Raw genomic sequence first — 14,024 nt, forward strand, 5'->3', positions numbered from 1 at the left:
TCTTGCAATCTAGCTCTCTGCTATGACCTGGGAAAGCAATGGAAGATGGTCCATGTCCTTGGGCCCCTGAACCTACACGGGAGACCGGGAAGAAGCTCCTGGCTCCTGATCGGTGTAGCTCTGGCCACTGCAGCCATCTGGGAGTGGATTAACAGAAGGAAGACCTTTCTTTCTGTCTCTCTGTCTCACTGTCTGTAACTCTACTTCTCAAATAAAACTTTAAAAAAAAAGGAAAAGAAGACTACAGTTAGTATGACAAGAACACTTTAAAAAATAATAATAAAACAAAAATAGTTATAGGAGAAGCTATTAGCCCCTGGCTCCTGGCTTTGGCCTGGATCAGCCTTGGTCATTTTGACTACTTGGGGAATGAACCAGTGGATGGGAGATCTCCCTCCCTCTCTTCTCCCTCTCTCTGTAACTCTTTCAAATAAAAAATGAGTCTTTAAAAAGCAAAATAAATAAATAAATCTACAGTGTACTTAACAGGAAAATACTGAAAATGTTCTCCCTAGAAATTGAGATTGAGTGTGATTATAGCACTTTATATGTCAAAGTTACAACTTGCAATAATATAGTAAAAATAAATGGAGAAATAAAATCTGCAGTTATTCACAAATAGACCCAGGATTTATACACATACAAATCTAAAGAATTTGTTGGGAAGATTATTTTGGTTCAACAATTAAGACACCACATGGGATGCCCACATCAGAGTTTCTGTTTAGAGTCCTGGCTCCACTTCCAACTCTAGCTTCTTGCCGTGTGTACCCTGGGAGGCAGCAGGTGAGTACAAGGGGCCTTGCTATCCCTGTGGAAGACCCAGACTCAGTTCCAGGCTTCAGGTCTCAAGCTGGCCCAGCCTGGCTGTTGTGACATTTGGGAAGTAAATGAGTAGATGGAAGATCTCTGTCTCTGTTTCCCTGCCTTTCCAAATTAAAAAAATAATAATAAAAATAAAAGAACCTATAAAGTAGCTTTTAGAAGTAAATAAAATTTACAGAGGCCAGTACTAACACCCTGGCCTAAAGTGCCAACATCCCATATGGGCGCTGATATTCGAGACCCGGCTGCTCCACTTCCAATCCAACTCTCTGCTATGGCCTTGGAAAGCAGTAGAAGATGGCCCATGGGAGACCTGGAAGAAGCTCCTGGCTCCTGGCTTTGGATCAGCGCAGCTCCAGCCATTGTGGCCATCTGGGGAGTGAATCATCGGAGGAAGACCTCTCTCTTTCTCTCTCTCTCTCTCTCTCTCTCTCTCTGCCTCTCCTTTCTCTGTGTAACTCTGACTTTAAAATAAATAAATAAATCTTTAAAAAAATATAAAATTTACAACAGCTATGGATTAGAAAGTTAATATTTTAAACATCATTCAGGGTCACTGTTGCCACTGTTGGTGATGCCAGCATCCCAAATCAGCATGCTAAGTTCAAATCCCAGCTGCTTCACTTCTGGTCCAGCTCCCTGCTAACGTGCCTGGGAAAGCCGTGGATCATGATCCAAGTGCTTGACCACTGCCATCTTCCTGGAGGACCCAGCTGGAGTTCCTCGCTCCTGGCTTCAGCATCACCCATCCATGGCCACAGGGAAATCACTCAGTGGATGAAAAATCTTTCTCTCATTCTCTATTTTTCTCTATTTCCTGCCCACCTCTCTGCTTTTAAATAAATAAATACTTTATAAAATATTTCTTAATAACAATTAATATGAAAATTTACTTTTACAATAGCATTGGAACTATCAAATGCCAGGAACAAATCTAATCAAAGATGTGGCACTTACCTATAAAACAGTGATACACTGATATAAAGGAAGATGTAAATAAAGGAAGCATAGATGATATTAGAGGTTACAGGCTTATTATAAAGATTTCGATTATGGGGGGCAAAAAAATTGGCACAGCAGGTTAACACCCTGGCCTGAAGCGCCGGCATCCCTTATGGGCACCGGTTCGAGACCTGGCTGCTCCACTTCCGATCCAGCTCTCTGCTATGGCCTGGGCTTTATTAATGACAAGGATGTCACAGAAGAGTAGTAGAGCAAAAACAGGTGCTGAGTGGATTAACTGGATGTCTACCTATGTCTAAAGCCATATCAAGAGATAGAATAGGAATAGATAGGGAGTAGAGAGTTAGATATTATTTCCTACTTACCTCTATTGACATACATGATTTCCTGCTGATATGCAGATCTTAATGTAAAAGCTGGAACAATACCTCCATTAAGTAGCATGAAGATAAACCTCCATTATCCTTGGATAGACAAAGTTCTTAAAAAATCAAATAGAACTTTAATAAATAAAAGTTCTAATAAGTTAAATTCTGTTAAATTTAAGAACCCAGGGCCAGCACTGTGGCGTAGCAGATACAGCCTCCACCTGTAGTACCGGCATCCCATATGGGCGACAGTTTAAGTTCCGGCTGCTCCACTTCTGATCCAGCTCTCTGCTATGGCCTGGGAAAGCAGTAGAAGATGGCCCAACTCCTTGGGCCCCTGCACCCACATGAGAAACCTGGAAGAAGCTCCTGGCTTCAGATCGGCACAGCTCCAGCAATTGGGGCCAACTGGAGAGTGAACCAGTGGATGGAAGCGCTCACTCACTTACTCACTCTCTTTCTCTCTCTCTCTCTCTCTTTCTCTTTCTCTCTGTAACTCTGCCTTTCAAATAAATAAATAAATCTTTTTTAAAAATTAAGAACCCATTTTATCAAAAAATACAAGTGAATATTAAAAATAATCCTAGTCACGGAGTACAAAAAGACATTTGTGGTAGACACACCTCCGGAGGATCCTGTGACACATACAGAGATAAGCATTCCCTTCAAGAAAGGACTCTCGGAGCTTCAAGGAAAGTGAGTCAAGTTCATCCCATTTTCAGGGTGACACGCTAAGACAGAAGTAGCCCATAAGCATCTTGAGATTTTGCTACCTAATGATTTAACACAATTACAGAGTCCATTCTGCCACTACATAATCTTTGCTTCAGTTTTCTAGGGAGCTAGCAGAAATTTGTCAGGTGGGCATCATACTCCAAAACCTCCCCCAGGTCTACCCACTGTGAAATTCTGCTCCCTCCACTTTTTTTTTTTTTTGAAGGTCTAATTAGCTAAGGAACTTTTCGTATTTCTCACTCTCGGGCCAGCTTCCCAAGATCACAGATGGGGAAAGATGTATGTGCAAACCACGTAAATAACTTCTAGAAATCAATAAGAAAAAGACAGCTCATTTTTAATGGGGAAATAACATGAATAGGCACTTCACATAATGAGATATCTAAAACGTCAACAAACAAAAACATACGTGACCCATTTGTTCCCAAGGGAATGCAAGTTCAAACTACAATGATTTCCACCTGCATGGCTGTCAGAATGACAATCTTAAAAGACAGAAATGGCCAAATGTCAGCAACAAGCATTCTGGAAAATTCTTTTATGATACAGACTAAAACAGAACATATAAACAGCAACTCCCTCTTAGGGATGTACTTCAAAGAGTTGTGTATGTGTGTCTACCAAAAGATACATAAGATTATACATACTAGAATGTTCTTAGAATAAAAGAAACTAGGAATAACACAAATGACTATTTCACTAGATAAATAATTTGTAGCACATTAATGAAGGACTGTTCTTCAGCAATGAAAATAAACAAAACATTGCCATACTTTTAAATAAGCCTGTACTTCCTTGCTTGGGATTGATAGGGCTCAGATGCAACAACATGATGGGAACAAACAGCAAACCTGGCATCCAGCTAGAGGTTTCTAGCATGTTGCTCCAATAAAGGCAATCAGGGATTGCCAGGGAAATGCCTAACTCAAAGACCAGAGCAGGAAATGCACAAGACAACCTCAGAGTATGCAATGATGGGAAAATGTTGAAGGGACACAGAAGCCAAGTGCAGGAGCTGCCAGCGGTCAAAATTAAAGCAATTTAAACAACACAACAAGCAAAGTTCTGTTACATCACGACCCAGAGCGTACAACAAATAACCTTAAGTCCATGCTGATGTAAGTACATGATCTAAATTAATTCATGGAAAAGAATAGATAAATTTCCTGTGCATAAAAATCCAAACAATTTGTATAGACACTGTGCCATCAAAATGGAGTGTACCTCCTCACTCTTCACATGTGGCCTGCATGTGCTGACAAGCTTCCAAAGGGCACGGCATGCAAACTTCTCAGTGGTGACACCTGACAAACACCACCCCAAGCAGGTGATCAAGCTGAACATCAGCAGGAACCAATCATGCCAACAGCTTGTGATCTTGATATGACTTGGTGAGCATGGACTTTAACTTCATGGTTTTCCTACCAATGCACCATAATCTCCATTCAATAATGAGAAGCACATCAGAAATCCCAACCTGGTGACAGTCTATAAAATAACCAACCTGCACTCTTCGAAAGTGTCACAGTTACCAAGTTAAGAAATGTCTGAGAAACTGTCACTGCCAGAGGAGTGCAAGGAAAGAGGACTTTATGTCATCCCTAGGTGGTATCATGTGACTGTGGACTTTAGTGCATACAAATGTATCAGTACTGGCTCCTGAAATATATTCAATGTAAGATGCCAAAAAAACTGGTGGTGGGGTAGATGGGAATCCTGCAGTATGTAGTTTGACTATATCAAATTACTCTTGAAGCAAAAATGCCAATTTAAGGAAGGACATTTGGCACGGTGGTTACCATACTGCTGCTTGAGATGCCTGCATTCCATATCAGAGTATCTCAGCTCCACTTCCAATTCCAGCTTCCTGCTAATGCACACCTGGGAGGCATCAGGTGATAGCTCAAGTATTTGGGTGGGTCTCTGCCACCTACAGGGGAGACCTAGGTGAATTTCCTGGTTCCTAGCCTCATCCTGGTCCATTCCTAGCTGTTACAGTCATCTGGGGAGTGAACCAGCAGATGGAAGACATCCATCTCTCTCTCTCTCCCTCTCCCCCTCTCCCTCTCCCCCCTCTCCTTCCCCCCTCCTTCTCACTCTCCCTACCTCTCCTTTTCCCCTCCCTCTCCCTCTCCCCCCTTCCCCCCTCTTCTCCCACAACAAAATGTGACATGCTAAAATTCATTCCAAACCGTGAAGTCCATGGATAATGTCCAGAAAACACAAACAAACACAGAGGCTGTATTAAGATCTGGCATTGAGTTAGCCACAACCGCACTGGATATTTCTGGTATGATCCAGCCATATCCAGACAAAGTGTTGTGGAATTTGGGTGAAATCAACCCAGAAAATCACAAATTGGTTTTGGAGAAAAGTAAAATTCTTCTCATTGGCAAGTGTCTTTAATTTCATGTTTACAAACAAATATATCATGTTGCCCACCATTTCTGTAGTATTCTGCCTAGAACTCTCTCCCCCTCCCTCCTCTCTCCCCACCCCTCTCTCCCCCCTCTCTCTCCCTCTCCCCCCCTTCCTCTCCCCCTCTCCCTCCCTCTCCCTCTCAAAAATAAATGAATAATAAATAATAAAATGGTGACTTACACATGGACAAGACTGTTTCATATCTTTACTGATTTTGATAAATTCTCATTATTTTTAAATACTTGTTCCTCCTTCATGGCCAGCCTCCCAATGTCCCCCTTGGAACTACTTTGTTTTATATTAAACAACTTTGATCAGCGTAGTAGGAAAAGGAAAAAAAGCTGATGGCTGTTAGAAATAAAAAAGATCTGTATTTCAGTGCCAGCTTTGGCATTAGCAGCAAGCATGACCTCAAGAATCCCACTGGCGGCCTACTATTTCTCATCTGTAGAAATGTGATCTGAACTGTATTTCTAGAATACTAATACTGGTATATATCAAAATATACTGTCATGACTATTAATAATGGTTGATGAAATCAACATCTTATTTAGGGAATCTTCCGCAGTATGCTTAATCACCTATTACTAAACTCTGATAGTAGAGAAGGCAGAAGAAAAATAACTTTAAAATTATATAAATAAGCATACTGCTTAAGAGATTTGGCTGAACCTCTCAAATTTTTAACAAATTTTATGAAGTCTTAATAACTTAAATTCAGGAAGAATTTCCATATTTATACTATCTGTTCATACACTATTTTTAAAAAGTATCATTTATAGCAAAGATGCACAGGTTTCAGCAGTTTGCAAAGAATCTGCCACTGTCTTGATTCCTTTTTTCAAACAAGAGGTTTCACAAATAGTTACTGATATACTTTTGATAGGAATTTTGTCTTCAGTAATACTGTGTTAGATATTAGTGTTACTTGAAATTAAATTAATTTTCCCTCCAACTGGATAGGAATAACCTGACATTATATGTAACAAAATGAAATCAAATTGGGAGTTTGCATTTTCAAAGTTGGCAGTCATATTTCAGTGGGCCAATTTAAATGTATCAGTTTCTTAAGGAAAAAAACAGGGGAAGTCCTGTCATATAGAAGTGCAAATGCAGAACATTATATGTGAAAAATCCTTCAACATTTTCTTACCACTACAATCATCCCTCCAAAAATACTAGACGGTATGTGCAGATATGTCAAAATGCTTGAGGAAAATGCAATTTTAAAATAATGTGCATTTCCTTGAGTTTTCTGAAGGCCTCTCATATAGGCTGCTTTTCTGTTAGCGTCAGTAAGACCCACATACCATTTAACTGACACATTAGAAATGCCAAAGACCTGGTCAAAGATATTTTTGTAAATACAGGAAATATAAATTTTGAACACCAGGGAGCCTGACCAGGAAGCGACCAGGTGGGAGGAAATGGTCTTCAGTCAAGGTGCCCTTCTGTCTGAGTAAACCACCCACTATTCACGGATGATGTAAACTGATGTAAGGCATTCAAGAGACAGAGTTTTCCAACAAGCCATGGAAAGGTTATCATCCTAGACAAACGACAGTGAGGTAACAGGATAACTTCCAAGTATGAGGAATGCTCCAGCAAATCCACGGAAAGCCCCAGATTGCTGGGCTAGGGCCGCGCTGACAGTCTTTGGTTTTACTTGAAGCAGCAGCTGCAGAGCCGGGCAAAGAGCTGCTGCTGGGGTTAGCCGTGGGTGCCAAGCTGTCTAGGAATGGCATAGGCAGCACATCACGGAATCCGAGCGTTCATGGATCAGGTTCAACTTGGGCTGAACTTGAGGAAATAAACTCTCAGTGGCCTGAAGAAAATCTAAGTTTGTCCTTCTCTCCTGGAATGCAAGTCTACCAGTAGGTAGTCCAGGGTATTCTTACACTTCAGAGATTCAGGAAACAGCCTCTTTACCGTCCTGTCTTGTTCCACCCATAGCTTCCTGATAATGGACTCCAGAGTTTGAGGTAGCACTTTTTTTCCAAACCAACAACAAGAAGAAAAACAATTGCTCCCTTCAATTCCTTTGAAGTAAAGTTTTATACAAGCTTTTGCTTACATCTTAGTGACCATAACAGAACCATTTTACTAAAACAAACTGTAACAAAGGCTAGAAAAACAACAGTCTTTTTTCTGGATTGCTGTGCACACTACGCAGGTGAAGAGAGGACATTGAGAATAGGTAACTAGCATCCTGTAGTACTTCTGTTAGGATTTGATATTTTAGAAGTACAGCAGTCCTAGATGATGCTACTGTCCAGCAATATTAGTTTACTAATTTTTATATAATAAAGATATTTATGTTGAGGTGCTTAAAAGCCAACACTTGGGGTCGGCGCCGCAGCTCACTAGGCTAATCCTCCGCCTTGCGGCGCCGGCACACCGGGTTCTAGTCCTGGTCAGGGCACCGGATTCTGTCCCAGTTGCCCCTCTTCCAGGCCAGCTCTCTGCTATGGCCCAGGAGTGCAGTGGAGGATGGCCCAAGTCCTTGGGCCCTGCACCCGCATGGGAGACCAGGAGAAGCACCTGGCTCCTGGCTTCAGATCAGCACAGTGCACCAGCTGCAGTGCGCTGGCCGCAGCGGCCACTGGAGAGTGAACCAACGGCAAAGGAAGACCTTTCTCTCTGTCTCTCACTGTCCACTCTGCCTGTCAAAAAAAAAAAAAAAAAAAAAAAAAAAAAAAAAAAAAAAAAAAACACTTGGGGCAGGTGCTTGGTGTAGTGGTTAAAATACTACTTGAGATGCCTACATGCTATGTTGGTGTGCCTAAATTTGGGCTATGGGTCTACTTCCAATTCCATTTTCCTACTGATTGTCACCCTGCCAGGCAGCAGGCAATGATTCAGGTAGGTGTTCCCTGCCATTCATGTGGGCGACCAGGACTGAGTTCCTGGATCCTGGCATTGACTTGGCCCAGTCTAGACAGTTGAGGACAGGTGCAGAATGAACTAGCAAATGGAAGATGGATCTCTCTCTCTCTTTTTCAAATAAGTTTAAAAAGGTTTTAAATAGTACTTTGAAATGAACAAATATAAGAGCACACAGAGAAAATATTTTAAAAACCAGCAAACACTTCAAGTAAGGAAATTGGACATGGATACTGAAGTCAAAAAAAAAAAAATAGTAGGATTTGCCAGGAACAGGCATTACACCCAATCCAAGATCCTCATTGAGCTTTCAGAGAAAACAGACCATCAACTGCTAACTGCACAATTAGTACAGTGCAATTCTTTTTCAGAGGATGACTGTTTTGTAACACGTGGGAGAATCATGGCATAGGGCTCACAAACTTTTAACTTGTTTCCTCCAGGTAAGGAGATGCAGCAAGTAAGAACAGTTAAGAGCTCTGAGCAGCACACAGAGTGAACAGAGTTATTTTCACAGATCTGGGGTTGAATGACAAGTCTGTCACTCACTGGTGTTATTATTGCAAAACCATTTTGTTTCCTCATTTAAGAACTGGGTATAATTCTTGCCTCAAAAGTACATGATAAACATTAAACAAAACAACACTGAAACATAGCTGAACAAGTCACAAAAGTTTCAGTCACACTCTTCTTCCTACATAGCACAGGAATCCTATGGATCGATAGTGCACGAACTAACCCTCAATTAAGAAGGTTCATACTATGCTAATTGATGATGAATGAGAAATCTCTGTTAGGACATAAATTCAGTCACTTGTTTTTCTTAGTACCTTCCAGTAGGCACTGGGAGAGAGAGTCTCAGCACCACTTAGGAAAAATAAGCAAATACCCTCCCAGGGTGCCACTTTGCTAAAAGCCTGCCATATGTCCGTAAGGCACTGAAGCATTAACAGCACATTTCACTTTAGAGCCCCTCTTGACAAGCACAACTTAAAACAAGGATGAGCTTGCACTAAGAGTGCTCGTCTAATTCCCATTACTGCTAATTATGTGCACACAGCAGGAAGACTACAACCCTTTAGAATTAGCCTTACTCCAAGAAAGAGACAGAGACAGAGACAGTCAACTTTCCAAGTAGTGAATGATTTCTCACTTTTATTAGCATGTTAATACCTATGGATATTTTATCTTGAAGGCTTAACTGTTAATCACTTGTGGCTTTATATGCTATATGATCTTTCAAATATAAACTCCTTTTTAATCTATTGCCTGGCAAGCCATGGCAGCAATTTGTCTTCATAAAGAAGCCTTGCTGCATGATTTTCTGAATTGCACAGTACAAAAACTGTCCCAAGACTAAGAGGCACCTGTGAAAAGAAGGAAATGCATAGAAATAAAAATTTTATTTGAATTCTACTAAACTGGAGGGTGCCATTTTAAAAAAGAGATAAGAAATTTTCAGCCAGCTTTTCGGGTGAATTTTTTCCTCTTTTGATATCTCTTATTAGACAGGAAGCACTCACCAAATGCTCTCGGCCTAACATGTCATTATAGGACACTCGGCACAAACACATTTCTCAGTGCAGTTCCTCCCACGTTGTTTGTGGCAGAAACAAAAGGTAAAATCTAAGATTTTTTTTCAGTCTTCCACTTTGGATTATATGTTTTAGTATGTTTTAGATTATAGGACATCAGACAGAAAGTATATTTTGATAAGATAGGAAAGCATGACATTGTCAAAGAAGCAGAGCCTCACATCATGGTAAAGCAAACAGAATTGGGCATATTCTTCAATCAAGATCTGCCAGTGCCAATTGAGAAACCCGTTTTTTACATAATACACACCTTTCTGTGTCGCATTGTAGAGAGCAAAATAAGCCAACTGTGATGCTGGGAGAAGCACAGAGTTTGTGTGTGCTCAGCCTCCGAACCCCTTACTGACTTAATACATCATGTTACTTTTTCCTAAATTCCAATCCAACTCACATTCCCTGAAGATTACTTAAAACTACTATGTCTTGAGAAATGATCTTTCAGCTGCTTTCCAGTCTAAAAAATTCTCCTGGAAGTTTCCTATTTTGAGCCCTTTCATTTTTCAGCTTGTCATCAGAAGGGTTTGAGGCACTTGCATGAATGGAAAACCCCATGTCTACCACAAGTCTACCACATGAGGGACATCCTCAGTCTAGTGGTGCATGATCGTTACACTGAATTCACAGAAGAGGTTTGGTGTCTGGCAGGAGAGAGCAGGGCACAGGTTAAGTTCATGCACAGGAACAATTAGACAAGTTGTCCTGCTGACCTCATCCTGGTGTCCACCAATATGCGTGATTCCATCCGTGCCGTCTCCAGATAAACAGCAGAGACAGTAACACAGACTTGGTCTTATTTAGTTGGCTGCCTTTACGCTGCTGGTGCCAGTGCATCAGAGGGTGGACACCTCAATTTAAAAGCAGGTCTACTGGAGTGTAAAACTGAGCACTGAGCTTCAAGTCATGGTAGCAAGCAGTTGTGCTTTTTCTCTGAAAGGATGATGTCCTTGGAATCTAAGTAGCTGCAAAGGCAGCTCTGTTTAAGTCAACGCCCCACTCCCAAAGCTACTCCCACCGTATCTAGAGTCATTTGCTCTTCTGGGGGACAGACAGAGGTCTTGCAAGTGAGAACACACCAATCTACCCCCTGCTTCCAATCATTTACTTTCCCTAGCACCAAAAGATCACAATCAAGTGTGTTTTCTAGGATAGTTGCAACATTATGGCTCGAACTCCAGCCAGCAAAAATGTTCCCATCCACCAAGCCATTTCCACAAGTAGAGATGAAATGCGAATTCCGAGTGGGTGAACATGTTGACTCCATTCCCAGAGCTGGGTAAGCAGAACAAGATTTCCAAGAACAAGCAAATAAAAAGCAACTGTGGACTTGCCAGACATGCTGTGTGAGTCCTGGAAGTCGGAAGGGATTGGAATTGGTTCAACCTGGCTGCTTACCCTAGCGAAGAGTGGGATTGCTCCACCCTTTCTTCCTTTAAAAATGAATTAAATAATCACTTAGAGATTGGCTGGGGTTGCAAATCAAGTTTCTGGAAAGACAATAAAGAAGCATCTGCAAATTTCTGAAGATGCCTCGTTAAGGGATATGCTGAGTTACCTGGTTTGGCCCGGCCCACGACTCATAGGGTCCAACCGGCTGCCAGGGCTCCCCAGAAGGCAGCCGGGAGGCTGCAGGCTATGTGGCAAGAAGCACAAAATAAGCAGCCTTTTCTAAGTATTTTTCCCTACCTCTCCAACAGCCTTAGAATGCTAACAGTATTGAGAAATGAGAAAAACATAAGGGAAAAGTTTTAAAATTTAATACAGTTTCTACATGAAGATAATTTATAATCCACTCAAACAAGCACATTTAAAAGAAAAACTCCATTTGTTTGTTGATTTGTATTAAATTTAATCTGTCACACAAATGGGTTCATTCTATCGATGCAGTGTCCCTGTTCTCTAAAAGTAAGTGGTTAGCAGCTGAAGTTCATGTGTCGACCAAAAGCTTGCTCTTTCTCTAGTGTTCTCCAATCCTGACACAGGCACCAAACAGCCACCACATCCAAAGCCTCCCGGTCAGCGTTGCCACCTCCTTTGCTCTTACTTCTGACTCTAGTCCTGCTTCCACGAACACAGGAGCTGCTCAAAATCAGACTGCTCTCAGCTCCACGGACAGCGTCCAGTGCAACTTACCTAACTCCGATTCCTCCCTGTGCAAATGCATCAAGCACATACCCAAGAGAGTTGTCTTTCTTTGTCTAGCTTCTGCTTACACCGTCTGCTCAGATTCAACAGTTCCCAAAAAATACTCGAGATAAGGTCCAAGCACTTTGATACTTATTAAGGCAAGAATCAAGACCACACTGTGATCTGACCTCAACTTCTCCCACTCCCCACTGCTCCTCCTCACCTCCTCCCACTCCCCACTGCTCCTCCTCACCTCCTCCCCACTGCTCCTCCTCACCTCCTCCCACTCCCCACTGCTCCTCCTCACCTCCTCCCACTCCCCACTGCTCCCCCTCACCTCCTCCCACTCCCCACTGCTCTTCCTCACCTCCTCCCACTCCCCACTGCTCTTCCTCACCTCCTCCCACTCCCCACTGCTCCTCCTCACCTCCCCCCACTCCCCACTGCTCCTCCTCACCACCTCCCACTCCCCACTGCTCCTCCTCACCTCCTCCCACTCCCCACTGCTCCTCCTCACCTCCTCCCACTCCCCACTGCTCCTCCTCACCTCCTCCCACTCCCCACTGCTCCTCCTCACCTCCTCCCCAATCCCTCACTGCTCCTCCTCACCTTCACCCCCACTCCCCACTGCTCCTCCTCGCCTGCCCCCACTCCTCCTCCTCACCTCCTCCCCACTGCTCCTCCTCCCCTCCCCCCACTCCAGACTGCTCCTCCTCACCTCCTCCCCACTGCTCCTCCTTACCTCCTCCCCACTCCCCACTGCTCCTCCTCACCTTCCCCCACTCCCCACTGCTCCTCCTCACCTCCTCCCCACTCCCCACTTTTCCTCCTCACCTTCCCCCACTCCCCACTGCTCCTCCTCACCTCCCCTCCACTCCAGACTGCTCCTCCTCACCTCCTCCCACTCCCCACTGCTCCTCCTCACCTCCTCCCCACTCCCCACTGCTCCTCCTCACCTTCCCCCCATCCCCCACTGCTCCTCCTCACCTCCTCCCCACTCCCCTCTGCTCCTCCTCACCTCCCCCCACTCCCCACTGCTCATCCTCACCTCCCCCCACTCCCCACTGCTCCTCCTCACCTCCTCCCCACTGCTCCTCCTCACCTCCTCCCACTCCCCACTGCTCCTCCTCACCTCCCCCCACTCCCCACTGCTCCTCCTCACCTCCCCCCACTCCAGACTGCTCCTCCTCACCTCCCCCCATTCCCCACTGCTCATCCTCACCTCCCCCCACTCCCCACTGCTCCTCCTCACCTCCTCCCCACTCTCGACTGCTCCTCCTCACCTCCCCCACTCCCCACTGCTCGTCCTCAGCTTCTCCACACTCCCCCACTGCTCCTCTTCCCCATCTTCCACACTCCTCACTGCTCCTCTTCAAGTTGTGTACCATAGCTCCAATTAGACTGGCCCTGCAGCAGTCTTGCAAATCCCTCCTTCCCTTGCCATGTCCACTGAACCCATCCACTACCTTGTGTGCCAGCCTCCTCAGCTGTGCCATAAACCAATCGTGCCAGTCCCCTTGGCTCGTCCACATCTCTGCTCACCTTCCTCCTCCTCCCCAGGAAAGCCTGTTGTGAAATCAGGAACAGCTGAGGACCTCGATTCCAAACTCCCCTAAAACCTGTGTTTCTCGTATCCTGTGCTCATCGCAGGTGTAATTGATTATTTGCATTACTTGTCTAATTCTGTACCTTCCACGAAACAGTAAGCCTCATGAGAGCAAAGTCTTGGACTCCGTTTCTCAGTCTGTATTTCCAGTACCTGGAAATGCAGTACTCATCTCCCCATCTTACCTCCCACAGGCAATTCTTCATTCCTATGCTACAGTAGTTCTCAGACAGGAGGTGCATTACAGTAATGTCATGAAGATGTGTGCACCTGCCTTATCTGCAACCTTTATGTTTTATTCACCATTTTTCTCCCTGACAATACCTTGTGCAAATCCATCCAGTTTGTATTCAGTAAATGTTTAATCTAGCTGAATGAGAAAAAAATCATTAAATGAATGTGGTTTTTCTATGCTGAAAACTGACCTTTGGCAAATTGGGATTATTAGCTCTGAGTACAGGAAGTATAAATTCCTGTCCATGTGAGAGACAACTTGTAAACTTG

At 43.7% G+C, this 14,024-nt stretch overlaps 1 long non-coding RNA gene across 2 annotated transcripts in view; it reads right to left on the bottom strand.

Annotated features, from left to right (window-relative positions):
- Positions 1-13,562, bottom strand: part of LOC103347854 (uncharacterized) — a 70,091-nt gene extending 56,529 nt beyond the window's left edge. The window contains exons 1-2 of one of the 2 annotated variants that reach the window (XR_016235216.1): positions 13,381-13,544; positions 2,154-2,252 (exon numbers count right to left, since the gene is read on the bottom strand). This is a non-coding gene — a long non-coding RNA (uncharacterized LOC103347854). Of the gene's footprint in view, positions 1-2,153; positions 2,253-13,380 lie in introns of both variants that reach the window. The other variant, XR_016235217.1, reaches the window with a different exon arrangement.
- Between the last annotated feature and the right edge of the window lie 462 nt (positions 13,563-14,024).

This window comes from Oryctolagus cuniculus, chromosome 6 (genome assembly GCF_051225735.1).
Source record: "Oryctolagus cuniculus isolate XC-2025 breed Fujian yellow rabbit chromosome 6, ASM5122573v1, whole genome shotgun sequence".
NCBI lineage: Eukaryota > Metazoa > Chordata > Mammalia > Lagomorpha > Leporidae > Oryctolagus > Oryctolagus cuniculus.